This window comes from Nematostella vectensis, chromosome 3 (genome assembly GCF_932526225.1).
Source record: "Nematostella vectensis chromosome 3, jaNemVect1.1, whole genome shotgun sequence".
Classification (NCBI taxonomy): domain Eukaryota; kingdom Metazoa; phylum Cnidaria; class Anthozoa; order Actiniaria; family Edwardsiidae; genus Nematostella; species Nematostella vectensis.
In genome coordinates this window covers 18600715-18618771 of record NC_064036.1, presented here as the reverse complement: position 1 = coordinate 18618771, position 18057 = coordinate 18600715, and the positions used below count along the sequence as shown (strand labels likewise).

The 18057-nt window shown below is 42.3% G+C and overlaps 10 non-coding genes across 10 annotated transcripts; all 10 read left to right on the top strand.

Annotated features, from left to right (window-relative positions):
* The first annotated feature begins 30 nt into the window (after positions 1–30).
* Trnay-gua lies at positions 31–116 on the top strand. Its single transcript is given in 2 exon segments — positions 31–67; positions 81–116. It is a non-coding gene; the product is annotated as a tRNA-Tyr (tRNA).
* A 2354-nt stretch (positions 117–2470) lies between these two features.
* Trnay-gua lies at positions 2471–2556 on the top strand. The gene is given in 2 exon segments: positions 2471–2507; positions 2521–2556. It is a non-coding gene; the product is annotated as a tRNA-Tyr (tRNA).
* A 1005-nt stretch (positions 2557–3561) lies between these two features.
* Trnay-gua lies at positions 3562–3647 on the top strand. The gene is given in 2 exon segments: positions 3562–3598; positions 3612–3647. It is a non-coding gene; the product is annotated as a tRNA-Tyr (tRNA).
* A 164-nt stretch (positions 3648–3811) lies between these two features.
* Trnay-gua lies at positions 3812–3897 on the top strand. The gene is given in 2 exon segments: positions 3812–3848; positions 3862–3897. It is a non-coding gene; the product is annotated as a tRNA-Tyr (tRNA).
* A 2025-nt stretch (positions 3898–5922) lies between these two features.
* On the top strand, positions 5923–6008 carry Trnay-gua. Its single transcript is given in 2 exon segments — positions 5923–5959; positions 5973–6008. It is a non-coding gene; the product is annotated as a tRNA-Tyr (tRNA).
* Positions 6009–8033: 2025 nt separating this feature from the next.
* On the top strand, positions 8034–8119 carry Trnay-gua. The gene is given in 2 exon segments: positions 8034–8070; positions 8084–8119. It is a non-coding gene; the product is annotated as a tRNA-Tyr (tRNA).
* A 2264-nt stretch (positions 8120–10383) lies between these two features.
* Trnay-gua lies at positions 10384–10469 on the top strand. Its single transcript is given in 2 exon segments — positions 10384–10420; positions 10434–10469. It is a non-coding gene; the product is annotated as a tRNA-Tyr (tRNA).
* A 222-nt stretch (positions 10470–10691) lies between these two features.
* Positions 10692–10777, top strand: Trnay-gua. Its single transcript is given in 2 exon segments — positions 10692–10728; positions 10742–10777. It is a non-coding gene; the product is annotated as a tRNA-Tyr (tRNA).
* A 1715-nt stretch (positions 10778–12492) lies between these two features.
* Trnay-gua lies at positions 12493–12578 on the top strand. Its single transcript is given in 2 exon segments — positions 12493–12529; positions 12543–12578. It is a non-coding gene; the product is annotated as a tRNA-Tyr (tRNA).
* A 3858-nt stretch (positions 12579–16436) lies between these two features.
* Positions 16437–16522, top strand: Trnay-gua. Its single transcript is given in 2 exon segments — positions 16437–16473; positions 16487–16522. It is a non-coding gene; the product is annotated as a tRNA-Tyr (tRNA).
* Positions 16523–18057: the final 1535 nt, after the last annotated feature.

The following is an 18057-nucleotide window of genomic DNA, read 5'->3' as shown; positions in this document are numbered from 1 at the left end:
ACGTTGATTGCCCTTTCAATGCTCATCCATCCTTCGATAGCTCAGTTGGTAGAGCGGGGGACTGTAGATTTATAACTGTGATCCCTAGGTCGCTGGTTCGAATCCGGCTCGAAGGATTGTTTTACGTGCACTTCTGTTTATTTTGGGCAAGGTTACATGAAATGTCCTTTCCTTGGAGACTGTAGATTTATGACTGGGATCTCTAGGTCGATGGTTAAAATCCGGCTTGAATGATTTTTTATGTGCACTGCTGTTTATTTTGGTCAAGGTTACGTTGATTGCCCTTTCAATGCTCATCCATCCTTCGATAGCTCAGTTGGTAGAGCGGGGGACTGTAGATTTATAACTGTGATCCCTAGGTCGCTGGTTCGAATCCGGCTCAAAGTATTGTTTTACGTGCACTGCTGTTTATTTTGGGCAAGGATACATGAAATGTCCTTTCCTTGGAGACTGTAGATTTATGACTGGGATCTCTAGGTCGCTGGTTAAAATCCGGCTTGAAGGATTTTTTATGTGCACTGCTGTTTATTTTGGGCAAGGTTACGTTGATTGTCCTTTCCATGTACATCCATCCTTCGATAGCTCAGTTTTGTAGAGCGGGGGACTGTAGATTTATAATTGTGATCCCTAGGTGGCTGGTTCGAATCCGGCTCGAAGTATTTTTTTACGTTCACTGCTGTTTATTTTGGGCAAGGTTACGTTGATTGTCCTTTCCATGTACATCCATCCTTCGATAGCTCAGTTGGTGGAGCGGGGGACTGTAGATTTATAACTGTGATCCCTATGTCGCTGGTTCGAATACGGCTCGAAGGATTCTTTTACGTGCACTGCTGCTTATTTTGGGCAAGGTTACATGGAATGTCCTTTCCTTGGAGACTGTAGATTTATAACTGTGATCCCTAGGTCACTGGTTCGAATACGGCTCGAAGCATTTTTATTAGGTTCACTGCTGTTTATTTTAGTCAAGGTTTTGTCGATTGTCCTTTCCATTTACATCCATCATGCGATAGCTCAGTTGGTAGAGCGGGGGACTGTAGATTTATAATTGTGATCCCTAGATGCTGGGTCGAATCCGGCTCGAAGAATTTTTTTACGTGAGTTGCTGTTTATTTTGGACAGATTACATGGAATGTCCTTTTCTTGGAGACTGTAGATGTATAACTGTGATCCCTAAATCGTTGGTTCGAATCCTGCTCGAAGAAATTTTTTTAGGTGCACTGCTTTTTTTATTTTGGGTAAGATTACGTTGATTGTCCTTTTAATGTACATCCATCCTTCGATAGCTCAGTTGGTAGAGCGGAGGACTGTAGATTTATAATTGGGATCTCTAGGTCGCTGGTTCGAATCCTGCTCGAAGGATTTTTTTACGTGCAATACTGTTTATTTTGGGCAAGTTTACATTAATTGTCCTTTCCACGTACATCCATCCTTCGATAGCACAGTTGGTAAAGCGGGGGACTGTAGATTTATAATTGTGATCCCAAGGTCGCTGGTTCGAATCCGGCTCGAAGGATTTTTTTATGCTCACTGCTGTTTATTTTGGGCAAGGTTACGTTGATTGTTCCTTCCATGTACATCCATCATGCGATAGCTCAGTTTGTAGAGCGGGGGACTGTAGATTTATAATTGTGATCCCTAAATCGCTGGTTTGAATCCGGCTCGAAATTTTTTTTAGGTGCACTGCTTTTTTATTTTGGCCAAGTTTACGTTGATTGTCCTTTCAATATACATCCATCCTTCGATAGCTCAATTGGTAGAGCGGGGGACTGTAGATTTATAATTGTGATCCCTAGGTCGCTGGTTCGAATCCGGCTCGAAGTATTTTTTTACGTGCACTGCTGTTTATTATTGGCTAGGTTACATGAAATGTCCTTTTCTTGGAGACTGTAGATTTATGACTGTGATCTCTAGGTCGCTGGTTAAAATCCGGCTTAAAGAATTTTTTATTTGCACTGCTGTTTATTTTGGTCAAGGTTACGTTGATTGTCCTTTCCATGGACATCCATCCTTCGATAGCTCAGTTGGTAGAACGGGGGACTGTAGATTTATAATTGTGATCCCTTGGTCGCTAGTTCGAATCCGGCTCGAACAACGTTTTTAGGTGCCTTGCTGTTTATTTTGGGCAAGGTTACGTTGATTGTCCTTTCCATGTACATCCATCCTTCGATAGCTCAGTTTTGTAGAGCGGGGGACTGTAGATTTATAATTGTGATCCCTAGGTCGCTGGTTCGAATCTGGCTCGAAGTATTTTTTTACGTTCACTGCTGTTTATTTTGGTCAAGGTTACGTTGATTGCCCTTTCAATGCTCATCCAACCTTCGATAGCTCAGTTTTGTAGAGCGGGGGACTGTAGATTTATAATTGTGATCCCTAGGTCGCTGGTTCGAATCTGGCTCGAAGTATTTTTTTACGTTCACTGCTGTTTATTTTGGTCAAGGTTACGTTGATTGCCCTTTCAATGCTCATCCAACCTTCGATAGCTCAGTTGGTAGAGCGGGGGACTGTAGATTTATAATTGTGATCCCTAGGTCGCTGGTTCGAATCCGGCTCGAAGAATTTTTTTACGTTCACTGCTGTTTATTTTGGGCAAGGTTACGTTGATTGTCCTTTTAATGTACATCCATCCTTCGATAGCTCAGTTGGTAGAGCAAGGGACTGTAGATTTATAACTGTGATCCCTAGGTCGCTGGTTCGAATCCGACTCGAAGGATTGTTTTACTTGCAATGCTGTTTATTTTGGGCAACGTTACATGAAATGTCCTTTCCTTGGAGACTGTAGATTTATGACTGGGATCTCTAGGTCGCTGGTTAAAATCCGGCTTGAAGGATTTTTTATGTGCACTGCTGTTTATTTTGGTCAAGGTTACGTTGATTGTCCTTTCCATGGACATCCATCCTTCGATAGCTCAGTTGGTAGAACGGGGGACTGTAGATTTATAATTGTGATCCCTTGGTCGCTGGTTCGAATCCGTCTCCAAGGATTTTGTTACGTGCACTGCTGTTTATTTTAGGGAAGGTTACATGGAATATCCTTTCCTTGGAGACTTTAGATTTATTTCGGGCAAGGTTACGTTGATTGTCCTTTCAATGTATATCCATCCTTCGATAGCCCAGTTGGTAGAGCGGGGGGCTGTAGATTTATATTTGTGATCCGAAGGTTGCTGGTTTGAATCCGGCTCGAAAAATGTTTTTAGGTGTCTTGCTGTATATTTTGGGCAAGGTTACGTTGATTGTCCTTTCCATGTACATCCATCCTTCGATAGCTCAGTTTTGTAGAGCGGGGGGCTGTAGATTTATAATTGTGATCCCTAGGTCGCTGGTTCGAATCCGGCTCGAAGGATTTTTTACGTTCACTGCTGTTTATTTTGGGCAAGGCTACGTTGATTGTCCTTTCCATGTACATCCATCCTTCGATAGCTCAATTGGTAGAGCGGGGGACTGTAGATTTATAATTGTGATCCCTAGGTCGCTGGTTCGAATCCGGCTCGAAGAATTTTTTTACGTTCATTGCTGTTTATTTTGGGCAAGGTTACGTTGATTGTCCTTTTAATGTACATCCATCCTTCGATAGCTCAGTTGGTAGAGCGGGGGACTGTAGATTTATAACTGTGATCCCTAGGTCGCTGGTTCGAATCCGGCTCGAAGGATGTTTTATACATGCGCTTTACGTCGGGCAATGTTACATGGAATTTCATTTTCTTGGAGACTGATCCTAGGTTGCTGGTTCGAATCCGGCTCGAATAATTTTTTACGTTCACTGCTGTTTATTTTGGTCAAGGTTACGTTGATTGCCCTTTCAATGCTCATCCATCCTTCGATAGCTCAGTTGGTAGAGCGGGGGACTGTAGATTTATAACTGTGATCCCTAGGTCGCTGGTTCGAATCCGGCTCGAAGGATTGTTTTACGTGCACTGCTGTTTATTTTGGGCAAGGTTACATGAAATGTCCTTTCCTTGGAGACTGTAGATTTATGACTGGGATCTCTAGGTCGATGGTTAAAATCCGGCTTGAAGGATTTTTTATGTGCACTGCTGTTTATTTTGGGCAAGGTTACGTTGATTGTCCTTTCCAGGTACATCCACCCTTCGATAGCTCAGTTTTGTAGAGCGGGGGACTGTAGATTTATAATTGTGATCCCTAGGTGGCTGGTTCGAATCCGGCTCGAAGTATTTTTTTACGTTCACTGCTGTTTATTTTGGGCAAGGTTACGTTGATTGTCCTTTTCATGTACATCCATCCTTCGATAGCTCAGTTGGTGGACCGAAGGACTGTAGATTTATAACTGTGATCCCTATGTCGCTGGTTCGAATACGGCTCGAAGGATTCTTTTACGTGCACTGCTGCTTATTTTGGGCAAGGTTACATGGAATGTCCTTTCCTTGGAGACTGTAGATTTATAACTGTGATCCCTAGGTCACTGGTTCGAATACGGCTCGAAGCATTTTTATTACGTTCACTGCTGTTTATTTTAGTGAAGGTTTTGTCGATTGTCCTTTCCATTTACATCCATCATGCGATAGCTCAGTTGGTAGAGCGGGGGACTGTAGATTTATAATTGTGATCCCTAGAGGCTGGGTCGAATCCGGCTCGAAGAATTTTTTTACGTGAGTTGCTGTTTATTTTGGACAGATTACATGGAATGTCCTTTTCTTGGAGACTGTAGATGTATAACTGTGATCCCTAAATCGTTGGTTCGAATCCTGCTCGAAGAAATTTTTTTAGGTGCACTGCTTTTTTTAGTTTGGGTAAGATTACGTTGATTGTCCTTTTAATGTACATCCATCCTGCGATAGCTCAGTTGGTAGAGCGGAGGACTGTAGATTTATCATTGGGATCTCTAGGTCGCTGGTTCGAATCCTGCTCGAAGGATTTTTTTACGTGCAATACTGTTTATTTTGGGCAAGTTTACATTAATTGTCCTTTCCACGTACATCCATCCTTAGATAGCACAGTTGGTAAAGCGGGGGACTGTAGATTTATAATTGTGATCTCAAGGTCGCTGGTTCGAATCCGGCTCGAAGGATTTTTTTATGCTCACTGCTGTTTATTTTGGGCAAGGTTACGTTGATTGTTCTTTCCATGTACATCCATCATGCTATAGCTCAGTTGGTAGAGCGGGGGACTGTAGATTTATAATTGTGATCCCTAAATCGCTGGTTCGAATCCGGCTCGAAATTTTTTTTTAGGTGCACTGCTTTTTTATTTTGGCCAAGTTTACGTTGATTGTCCTTTCAATATACATCCATCCTTCGATAGCTCAATTAGTAGAGCAAGGGACTGTAGATTTATAATTGTGATCCCTAGGTCGCTGGTTCGAATCCGGCTCGAAGTATTTTTTTACGTGCACTGCTGTTTATTATGGGCAAGGTTACATGAAATGTCCTTTCCTTGGAGACTGTAGATTTATGACTGTGATCTCTAGGTCGCTGGTTAAAATCCGGCTTGAAGGATTTTTTATTTGCACTGCTGTTTATTTTGGTCAAGGTTACGTTGATTGTCCTTTCCATGGTCATCCATCCTTCGATAGCTCAGTTGGTAGAACGGGGGACTGTAGATTTATAATTGTGATCCCTTGGTCGCTGGTTGGAATCCGGCTCGAAGACTTTTTTTAAATGCACTGCTTTTTTTTTTTGGGCAAGGTCACGTTGATTGTCCTTTCAATGTACATCCATCCTTCGATAGCTCAGTTGGTAGAGCGGGGGGCTGTAGATTTACAATTGTGATCCCTCATTCGCTGGTTCAAATCCGGCTCAAAGGATGTTTTATACATGCGCTTTACGTTGGGCAATGTTACATGGAATTTCATTTTCTTGGAGACTGATTCTAGGTTGCTGGTTCGAATCCGGCTCGAAGAATTTTTTACGTTTACTGCTGTTTATTTTGCTCAAGGTTACGTTGATTGCCCTTTCAATGCTCATCCATCCTTCGATAGCTCAGTTGGTAGAGCGGGGGACTGTAGATTTATAATTGTGATCCCTAGGTCGCTGGTTCGAATCCGGCTCGAAGGATTTTTTTACGTGCACTGCTGTTTATTTTGGGCAAGGTTACATGAAATGTCCTTTCCTTGGAGACTGTAGATTTATGACTGGGATCTCTAGGTCGATGGTTAAAATCCGGCTTGAAGGATTTTTTATGTGCACTGCTGTTTATTTTGGGCAAGGTTACGTTGATTGTCCTTTCCAGGTACATCCACCCTTCGATAGCTCAGTTTTGTAGAGCGGGGGACTGTAGATTTATAATTGTGATCCCTAGGTGGCTGGTTCGAATCCGGCTCGAAGTATTTTTTTACGTTCACTGCTGTTTATTTTGGGCAAGGTTACGTTGATTGTCCTTTTCATGTACATCCATCCTTCGATAGCTCAGTTGGTGGAGCGAAGGACTGTAGATTTATAACTGTGATCCCTATGTCGCTTGTTCGAATACGGCTCGAAGGATTCTTTTACGTGCACTGCTGCTTATTTTGGGCAAGGTTACATGGAATGTCCTTTCCTTGGAGACTGTAGATTTATAACTGTGATCCCTAGGTCACTGGTTCGAATACGGCTCGAAGCATTTTTATTACGTTCACTGCTGTTTATTTTAGTGAAGGTTTTGTCGATTGTCCTTTCCATTTACATCCATCATGCGATAGCTCAGTTGGTAGAGCGGGGGACTGTAGATTTATAATTGTGATCCCTAGATGCTGGGTCGAATCCGGCTCGAAGAATTTTTTTACGTGAGTTGCTGTTTATTTTGGACAGATTACATGGAATGTCCTTTTCTTGGAGACTGTAGATGTATAACTCTGATCCCTAAATCGTTGGTTCGAATCCTGCTCGAAGAAATTTTTTTAGGTGCACTGCTTTTTTTAATTTGGGTAAGATTACGTTGATTGTCCTTTTAATGTACATCCATCCTGCGATAGCTCAGTTGGTAGAGCGGAGGACTGTAGATTTATAATTGGGATCTCTAGGTCGCTTGTTCGAATCCTGCTCGAAGGATTTTTTTACGTGCAATACTGTTTATTTTGGGCAAGTTTACATTAATTGTCCTTTCCACGTACATCCATCCTTAGATAGCACAGTTGGTAAAGCGGGGGACTGTAGATTTATAATTGTGATCTCAAGGTCGCTGGTTCGAATCCGGCTCGAAGGATTTTTTTATGCTCACTGCTGTTTATTTTGGGCAAGGTTACGTTGATTGTTCTTTCCATGTACATCCATCATGCTATAGCTCAGTTGGTAGAGCGGGGGACTGTAGATTTATAATTGTGATCCCTAAATCGCTGGTTCGAATCCGGCTCGAAATTTTTTTTTAGGTGCACTGCTTTTTTATTTTGGCCAAGTTTACGTTGATTGTCCTTTCAATATACATCCATCCTTCGATAGCTCAATTAGTAGAGCAAGGGACTGTAGATTTATAATTGTGATCCCTAGGTCGCTGGTTCGAATCCGGCTCGAAGTATTTTTTTACGTGCACTGCTGTTTATTATGGGCAAGGTTACATGAAATGTCCTTTCCTTGGAGACTGTAGATTTATGACTGTGATCTCTAGGTCGCTGGTTAAAATCCGGCTTGAAGGATTTTTTATTTGCACTGCTGTTTATTTTGGTCAAGGTTACGTTGATTGTCCTTTCCATGGTCATCCATCCTTCGATAGCTCAGTTGGTAGAACGGGGGACTGTAGATTTATAATTGTGATCCCTTGGTCGCTGGTTGGAATCCGGCTCGAAGACTTTTTTTAAATGCACTGCTTTTTTATTTTGGGCAAGGTCACGTTGATTGTCCTTTCAATGTACATCCATCCTTCGATAGCTCAGTTGGTAGAGCGGGGGGCTGTAGATTTACAATTGTGATCCCTCATTTGCTGGTTCAAATCCGGCTCAAAGGATGTTTTATACATGCGCTTTACGTTGGGCAATGTTACATGGAATTTCATTTTCTTGGAGACTGATTCTAGGTTGCTGGTTCGAATCCGGCTCGAAGAATTTTTTACGTTTACTGCTGTTTATTTTGCTCAAGGTTACGTTGATTGCCCTTTCAATGCTCATCCATCCTTCGATAGCTCAGTTGGTAGAGCGGGGGACTGTAGATTTATAATTGTGATCCCTAGGTCGCTGGTTCGAATCCGGCTCGAAGGATTTTTTTACGTGCACTGCTGTTTATTTTGGGCAAGGTTACATGAAATGTCCTTTTCTTGGAGACTGTAGATTTATGACTGTGATCTCTATCTCGCTGGTTAAAATCCGGCTTGAAGGATTTTTTATGTGCACTGCTGTTTATTTTGGTCAAGGTTACGTTGATTGTCCTTTCCATGGACATCCATCCTTCGATAGCTCAGTTGGTAGAACGGGGGACTGTAGATTTATAATTGTGATCCCTTGGTCGCTGGTTCGAATCCGTCTCCAAGGATTTTGTTACGTGCACTGCTGTTTATTTTAGGGAAGGTTACATGGAATGTCCTTTCCTTGGAGACTATAGATTTATTTTGGGCAAGGTTACGTTGATTGTCCTTTTAATGCATATCCATCCTTCGATAGCCCAGTTGGTAGAGCGGGGGGCTGTAGATTTATAATTGTGATCCGAAGTTTGCTGGTTTGAATCCGGCTCGAAAAATGTTTTTAAGTGCCTTGCTGTTTATTTTGGGCAAGGTTACGTTTAATGTCCTTTCCATGTACATCCATCCTTCGATAGCTCAGTTTTGTATAGCGGGGGGCTGTAGATTTATAATTGTGATCCCTAGGTCGGTGGTTCGAATCCGGCTCGAAGGATGTTTTACGTTCACTGCTGTTTATTTTGGGCAAGGTTACGTTGATTGTCCTTTCCATGTACATCCATCCTTCGATAGCTCAATTGGTAGAGCGGGGGACTGTAGATTTATAATTGTGATCCCTAGGTCGCTGGTTCGAATCCGGCTCGAAGTATTTTTTTACGTGCACTGCTGTTTATTATGGGCAAGGTTACATGGAATGTCCTTTCCTTGGATACTGTAGATATATAATTGTGATCCGAAGGTTGCTGGTTTGAATCCTGCTCGAACAATGTTTTTAGGTGCCTTGCTGTTTATTTTGGGCAAGGTTACGTTGATTGTCCTTTCCATGTACATCCATCCTTCGATAGCTCAGTTTTGTAGAGCGGGGGACTGTAGATTTATAATTGTGATCCCTAGGTCGCTGGTTCGAATCCGGCTCGAAGTATTTTTTTACGTTCACTGCTGTTTATTTTGGTCAAGGTTACGTTGATTGCCCTTTCAATGCTCATCCAACCTTCGATAGTTCAGTTTTGTAGAGCGGGGGACTGTAGATTTATAATTGTGATCCCTAGGTCGCTGGTTCGAATCTGGCTCGAAGTATTTTTTTACGTTCACTGCTGTTTATTTTGGTCAAGGTTACGTTGATTGCCCTTTCAATGCTCATCCAACCTTCGATAGCTCAGTTGGTAGAGCGGGGGACTGTAGATTTATAATTGTGATCCCTAGGTCGCTGGTTCGAAACCGGCTCGAAAAATTTTTTTACGTTCACTGCTGTTTATTTTGGGCAAGGTTACGTTGATTGTCCTTTTAATGTACATCCATCCTTCGATAGCTCAGTTGGTAGAGCGGGGGACTGTAGATTTATAATTGTGATCCCTAAATCGCTGGTTCGAATCCGGCTCGAAATTTTTTTTTAGGTGCACTGCTTTTTTATTTTGGCCAAGTTTACGTTGATTGTCCTTTCAATATACATCCATCCTTCGATAGCTCAATTAGTAGAGCAAGGGACTGTAGATTTATAATTGTGATCCCTAGGTCGCTGGTTCGAATCCGGCTCGAAGTATTTTTTTACGTGCACTGCTGTTTATTATGGGCAAGGTTACATGAAATGTCCTTTCCTTGGAGACTGTAGATTTATGACTGTGATCTCTAGGTCGCTGGTTAAAATCCGGCTTGAAGGATTTTTTATTTGCACTGCTGTTTATTTTGGTCAAGGTTACGTTGATTGTCCTTTCCATGGTCATCCATCCTTCGATAGCTCAGTTGGTAGAACGGGGGACTGTAGATTTATAATTGTGATCCCTTGGTCGCTGGTTGGAATCCGGCTCGAAGAATTTTTTTAAATGCACTGCTTTTTTATTTTGGGCAAGGTCACGTTGATTGTCCTTTCAATGTACATCCATCCTTCGATAGCTCAGTTGGTAGCGCGGGGGGCTGTAGATTTACAATTGTGATCCCTTATTCGCTGGTTCAAATCCGGCTCAAAGGATGTTTTATACATGCGCTTTACGTTGGGCAATGTTACATGGAATTTCATTTTCTTGGAGACTGATTCTAGGTTGCTGGTTCGAATCCGGCTCGAAGAATTTTTTACGTTTACTGCTGTTTATTTTGCTCAAGGTTACGTTGATTGCCCTTTCAATGCTCATCCATCCTTCGATAGCTCAGTTGGTAGAGCGGGGGACTGTAGATTTATAATTGTGATCCCTAGGTCGCTGGTTCGAATCCGGCTCGAAGGATTTTTTTACGTTCACTGCTGTTTATTTTGGTCAAGGTTACGTTGATTGCCCTTTCAATGCTCATCCAACCTTCGATAGCTCAGTTGGTAGAGCGGGGGACTGTAGATTTATAATTGTGATCCCTAGGTCGCTGGTTCGAAACCGGCTCGAAAAATTTTTTTACGTTCACTGCTGTTTATTTTGGGCAAGGTTACGTTGATTGTCCTTTTAATGTACATCCATCCTTCGATAGCTCAGTTGGTAGAGCGGGGGACTGTAGATTTATAACTGTGATCCCTAGGTCGCTGGTTCGAATCCGGCTCGAAGGATTGTTTTACGTGCACTGCTGTTTATTTTGGGCAAGGTTACATGAAATGTCCTTTCCTTGGAGACTGTAGATTTATGACTGGGATCTCTAGGTCGCTGGTTAAAATCCGGCTTGAAGGATGTTTTACGTTCACTGCTGTTTATTTTGGTCAAGGTTACGTTGATTGTCCTTTCCATGTACATCCATCCTTCGATAGCTCAATTAGTAGAGCGGGGGACTGTAGATTTATAATTGTGATCCCTAGGTCGCTGGTTCGAATCCGGCTCGAAGTATTTTTTTACGTGCACTGCTGTTTATTATGGGCAAGGTTACATGGAATGTCCTTTCCTTGGAGACTGTAGATATATAATTGTGATCCGAAGGTTGCTGGTTTGAATCCGGCTCGAACAATGTTTTTAGGTTCCTTGCTGTTTATTTTGGGCAAGGTTACGTTGATTGTCCTTTCCATGTACATCCATCCTTCGATAGCTCAGTTTTGTAGAGCGGGGGACTGTAGATTTATAATTGTGATCCCTAGGTCGCTGGTTCGAATCCGGCTCGAAGTATTTTTTTACGTTCACTGCTGTTTATTTTGGGCAAGGTTACGTTGATTGTCCTTTCCATGTACATCCATCCTTCGATAGCTCAGTTGGTGGAGCGGGGGACTGTAGATTTATAACTGTGATCCCTAGGTCGCTGGTTCGAATACGGCTCGAAGGATTCTTTTACGTGCACTTCTGCTTATTTTGGGCAAGGTTACATGGAATGTCCTTACCTTGGAGACTGTAGACTTATAACTGTGATCTCTAGGTCACTGGTTCGAATACGGCTCGAAGCATTTTTATTACGTTCACTGCTGTTTATTTTAGTCAAGGTTTTGTCGATTGTCCTTTCCATTTACATCCATCATGCGATAGCTCAGTTGGTAGAGCGGGGGACTGTAGATTTATAACTGTGATCCCTAGGTCGCTGGTTCGAATCCGGCTCGAAGGATTGTTTTACGTGCACTGCTGTTTATTTTGGGCAAGGTTACATGAAATGTCCTTTCCTTGGAGACTGTAGATTTATGACTGGGATCTCTAGGTCGCTGGTTAAAATCCGGCTTGAAGGATTTTTTATGTGCACTGCTGTTTATTTTGGTCAAGGTTACGTTGATTGTCCTTTTAATGTACATCCATCCTTCGATAGCTCAGTTGGTAGAGCGGAGGACTGTAGATTTATAATTAGGATCTCTAGGTCGCTGGTTCGAATCCTGCTCGAAGGATTTTTTTACGTGCAATACTGTTTATTTTGGGCAAGTTCACATTAATTGTCCTTTCCACGTACATCCATCCTTCGATAGCACAGTTGGTAGAGCGGGTGACTGTAGATTTATAATTGTGATCCCTAGGTCGCTGGTTCGAATCCGGCTCGAAGGATTTTTTTATATTCACTGCTGTTTATTTTGGGCAAGGTTACGTTGATTGTTCCTTCCATGTACATCCATCATGCGATAGCTCAGTTGGTAGAGCGGGGTGCTGTAGATTTACAATTGTGATCCCTCATTCGCTGGTTCGAATCCGGCTCAAAGGATGTTTTATACATGCGCTTTACGTTGGGCAATGTTACATGGAATTTCATTTTCTTGGAGACTGATCCTAGGTTGCTGGTTCGAATCCGGCTCGAATAATTTTTTTACGTTCACTGCTGTTTATTTTGGTCAAGGTTACGTTGATTGCCCTTTCAATGCTCATCCATCCTTCGATAGCTCAGTTGGTAGAGCGGGGGACTGTAGATTTATAACTGTGATCCCTAGGTCGCTGGTTCGAATCCGGCTCGAAGGATTGTTTTACGTGCACTGCTGTTTATTTTGGGCAAGGTTACATGAAATATCCTTTCCTTGGAGACTGTAGATTTATGACTGGGATCTCTAGGTCGCTGGTTAAAATAAGGCTTGAAGGATTTTTTATGTGCACTGCTGTTTATTTTGGTCAAGGTTACGTTGATTGTCCTTTCCATGGACATCCATCCTTCGATAGCTCAGTTGGTAGAACGGGGGACTGTAGATTTATAATTGTGATCCCTTGGTCGCTGGTTCGAATCCGTCTCCAAGGATTTTGTTACGTGCACTGCTGTTTATTGTAGGGAAGGTTACATGGAATGTCCTTTCCTTGGAGACTATAGATTTATTTTGGGCAAGGTTACGTTGATTGTCCTTTCCACGTACATCCATCCTTCGATAGCACAGTTGGTAGAGCGGAGGACTGTAGATTTATAATTGTGATCCCCAGGTCGCTGGTTCGAATCCGGCTCGAAGGATTTTTTTATGTTCACTGCTGTTTATTTTGGGCAAGGTTACGTTGATTGTTCCTTCCATGTACATCCATCATGCGATAGCTCAGTTGGTAGAGCGGGGGACTGTAGATTTATAATTGTGATCCCTAAATCGCTGGTTCGAATCCGGCTCGAAATTTTTTTTTAGGTGCACTGCTTTTTTATTTTGGCCAAGTTTACGTTGATTGTCCTTTCAATATACATCCATCCTTCGATAGCTCAATTGGTAGAGCGGGGGACTGTAGATTTATAATTGTGATCCCTAGGTCGCTCGTTCGAATCCGGCTCGAAGTATTTTTTTGCGTGCACTGCTGTTTATTATGGGCAAGGTTACATGAAATGTCCTTTCCTTGGAGACTGTAGATTTATGACTGTGATCTCTAGGTCGCTGGTTAAAATCCGGCTTGAAGGATTTTTTATGTGCACTGCTGTTTATTTTGGTCAAGTTTACGTTGATTGTCCTTTCCATGGACATCCATCCTTCGATAGCTCAGTTGGTAGAACGGGGGACTGTAGATTTATAATTGTGATCCCTTGGTCGCTGGTTCGAATCCGTCTCCAAGGATTTCGTTACGTGCACTGCTGTTTATTTTAGGGAAGGTTACATGGAATGTCCTTTCCTTGGAGACTATAGATTTATTTTGGGCAAGGTTACGTTGATTGTCCTTTCAATGCATATCCATCCTTCGATAGAAGAGTTGGTAGAGCGGGGGGCTGTAGATTTATAATTGTGATCCGAAGTTTGCTGGTTTGAATCCGGCTCGAAAAATGTTTTTAGGTGCCTTGCTGTTTATTTTGGGCAAGGTTACGTTTAATGTCCTTTCCATGTACATCCATCCTTCGATAGCTCAGTTTTGTAGAGCGGGGGGCTGTAGATTTATAATTGTGATCCCTAGGTCGGTGGTTCGAATCCGGCTCGAAGGATGTTTTACGTTCACTGCTGTTTATTTTGGGCAAGGTTACGTTGATTGTCCTTTCCATGTTCATCCATCCTTCGAAAGCTCAATTGGTAGAGCGGGGGACTGTAGATTTATAATTGTGATCCCTAGGTCGCTGGTTCGAATCCGGCTCGAAGTATTTTTTTACGTGCACTGCTGTTTATTATGGGCAAGGTTACATGGAATGTCCTTTCCTTGGAGACTGTAGATATATAATTGTGATCCGAAGGTTGCTGGTTTGAATCCGGCTCGAACAATGTTTTTAGGTGCCTTGCTGTTTATTTTGGGCATAGTTCCGTTGATTGTCCTTTCCATGTACATCCAACCTTCGATAGCTCAGTTGGTAGAGCGGGGGACTGTAGATTTATAATTGTGATCCCTAGGTCGCTGGTTCGAATCCGGCTCGAAAAATTTTTTTACGTTCACTTCTGTTTATTTTGGGCAAGGTTACGTTGATTGTCCTTTTAATGTACATCCATCCTTCGATAGCTCAGTTGGTAGAGCGGGGGACTGTAGATTTATAACTGTGATCCCTAAGTCGCTGGTTCGAATCCGGCTCGTCGGATTGTTTTACGTGCACTGCTGTTTATTTTGGGCAAGGTTACATGAAATGTCCTTTCCTTGGAGACTGTAGATTTATGACTGGGATCTCTAGGTCGCTAGTTAAAATCCGGCTTGAAGGATTTTTTATGTGCACTGCTGTTTATTTTGGTCAAGGTTACGTTGATTGTCCTTTCCATGGACATCCATCCTTCGATAGCTCAGTTGGTAGAACGGGGGACTGTAGATTTATAATTGTGATCCCTTGGTCGCTGGTTCGAATCCGTCTCCAAGGATTTTGTTACTTGCACTGCTGTTTATTTTAGGGAAGGTTACATGGAATGTTCTTTCCTTGGAGACTTTAGATTTATTTTGGGCAAGGTTACGTTGATTGTCCTTTCCATGTACATCCATCCTTCGATAGCTCAATTGGTAGAGCAGGGGACTGTAGATTTATAATTGTGATCCCTAGGTCGATGGTTCGAATCCGGCTCGAAGTATTTTTTTACGTGCACTGCTGTTTATTATGGGCAAGGTTACATGGAATGTCCTTTCCTTGGAGACTGTAGATATATAATTGCGATCCGAAGGTTGCTGGTTTGAATCCGGCTCGAACAATGTTTTTAGGTGATTTGCTGTTTATTTTGGGCTCGAAGGATTCTTTTACGTGCACTTCTGCTTATTTTGGGCAAGGTTACATGGAATGTCCTTTCCTTGGAGACTGTAGATTTATAACTGTGATCCCTAGGTCACTGGTTCGAATACGGCTCGAAGCATTTTTATTAGGTTCACTGCTGTTTATTTTAGTCAAGGTTTTGTCGATTGTCCTTTCCATTTACATCCATCATGCGATAGCTCAGTTGGTAGAGCGGGGGACTGTAGATTTATAATTGTGATCCCTAGATGCTGGGTCGAATCCGGCTCGAAGAATTTATTTACGTGAGTTGCTGTTTATTTTGGACAGATTACATTTAATGTCCTTTTCTTTGAGACTGTAGATGTATAACTGTGATCCCTAAATCGTTGGTTCGAATACTGCTCGAAGAAATTTTTTTAGGTGCACTGCTTTTTTTATTTTGGGTAAGATTACGTTGATTGTCCTTTTAATGTACATCCATCCTTCGATAGCTCAGTTGGTAGAGCGGAGGACTGTAGATTTATAATTGGGATCTCTAGGTCGCTGGTTCGAATCCTGCTCGAAGGATTTTTTTACGTGCAATACTGTTTATTTTGGGCAAGTTTACATTAATTGTCCTTTCCACGTACATCCATCCTTCGATAGCACAGTTGGTAAAGCGGGGGACTGTAGATTTATAATTGTGATCCCTAGGTCGCTGGTTCGAATCCGGCTCGAAGGATTTTTTTATGTTCACTGCTGTTTATTTTGGGCAAGGTTACGTTGATTGTTCCTTCCATGTACATCCATCATGCGATAGCTCAGTTGGTAGAGCGGGGGACTGTAGATTTATAATTGTGATCCCTAAATCGCTGGTTCGAATCCGGCTCGAAATTTTTTTTTAGGTGCACTGCTTTTTTATTTTTGCCAAGTTTACGTTGATTGTCCTTTCAATATACATCCATCCTTCGATAGCTCAATTGGTAGAGCGGGGGACTGTAGATTTATAATTGTGATCCCTAGGTTGCTGGTTTGAATCCGGCTCGAACAGTGTTTTTAGGTGCCTTGCTGTTTATTTTCGGCAAGGTTACGTTGATTGTCCTTTCCATGTACATCCATCCTTCGATAGCTCAGTTTTGTAGAGCGGGGGACTGTAGATTTATAATTGTGACCACTAGGTGGCTGGTTCGAATCCGGCTCGAAAGATTTTTTTACGTTCACTGCTGTTTATTTTGGGCAAGGTTACGTTGATTGTCCTTTTAATGTACATCCATCCTTCGATAGCTCAGTTGGTAGAGCGGGGGACTGTAGATTTATAACTGTGATCCCTAGGTCGCTGGTTCGAATCCGGCTCGAAGGATTGTTTTAAGTGCACTGCTGTTTATTTTGGGCAAGGTTACATGAAATGTCCTTTCCTTGGAGACTGTAGATTTATAACTGGGATCTCTAGGTCGCTGGTTAAAATCCGGCTTTAAGGATTTTTTATGTGCACTGCTGTTTATTTTGGGCAAGGTTACGTTGATTGTCCTTTCCATGTACATCCATCCTTCGATAGCTCAGTTTTGTAGAGCGGGGGACTGTAGATTTATAATTGTGATCCCTAGGTCGCTGGTTCGAATCCGGCTCGAAGTATTTTTTTACGTTCACTGCTGTTTATTTTGGGCAAGGTTACGTTGATTGTCCTTTCCATGTACGTCCATCCTTCGATAGCTCAGTTGGTGGAGCGAAGGACTGTAGATTTATAACTGTGATCCCTAGGTCGCTGGTTCGAATACGGCTCGAAGGATTCTTTTACGTGCACTTCTGCTTATTTTGGGCAAGGTTACATGGAATGTCCTTTCCTTGGAGACTGTAGATTTATAACTGTGATCCCTAGGTCACTGGTTCGAATACGGCTCGAAGCATTTTTATTACGTTCACTGCTGTTTATTTTAGTCAAGGTTTTGTCGATTGTCCTTTCCATTTACATCCATCATGCGATAGCTCAGTTGGTAGAGCGGGGGACTGTAGATTTATAATTGTGATCCCTAGATGCTGGGTCGAATCCGGCTAGAAGAATTTATTTACGTGAGTTGCTGTTTATTTTGGACAGATTACATGGAATGTCCTTTTCTTGGAGACTGTAGATGTATAACTGTGATCCCTAAATCGTTGGTTCGAATCCTGCTCGAAGAAATTTTTTTAGGTGCACTGCTTTTTTTATTTTGGGTAAGATTACGTTGATTGTCCTTTTAACGTACATTCATCCTTCGATAGCTCAGTTGGTAGAGCGGAGGACTGTAGATTTATAATTGGGATCTCTAGGTCGCTGGTTCGAATCCTGCTCGAAGGATTTTTTACGTGCAATACTGTTTATTTTGGGCAAGTTTACATTAATTGTCCTTTCAATGCTCATCCATCCCTCGATAGCACAGTTGGTAAAGCGGGGGACTGTAGATTTATAATTGGGATCCCTAGGTCGCTGGTTCGAATCCGGCTTGAAGGATTTTTTATGTGCACTGCTGTTTATTTTGGTCAAGGTTACGTTGATTGTCCTTTCCATGGACATCCATCCTTCGATAGCTCAGTTGGTAGAACGGGGGACTGTAGATTTATAATTGTGATCCCTTTGTCGCTGGTTCGAATCCGTCTCCGAGGATTTTGTTACGTGCACTGCTGTTTATTGAAGGGAAGGTTACATTGAATGTCCTTTCCTTGGAGACTATAGATTTATTTTGGGCAAGGTTACGTTGATTGTCCTTTCAATGCATATCCATCCTTCGATAGCCCAGTTGGTAGAGCGGGGGGCTGTAGATTTATAATTGTGATCCGAAGTTTGCTGGTTTGAATCCGGCTCGAAAAATGTTTTTAAGTGCCTTGCTGTTTATTTTGGGCAAGGTTACGTTTAATGTCCTT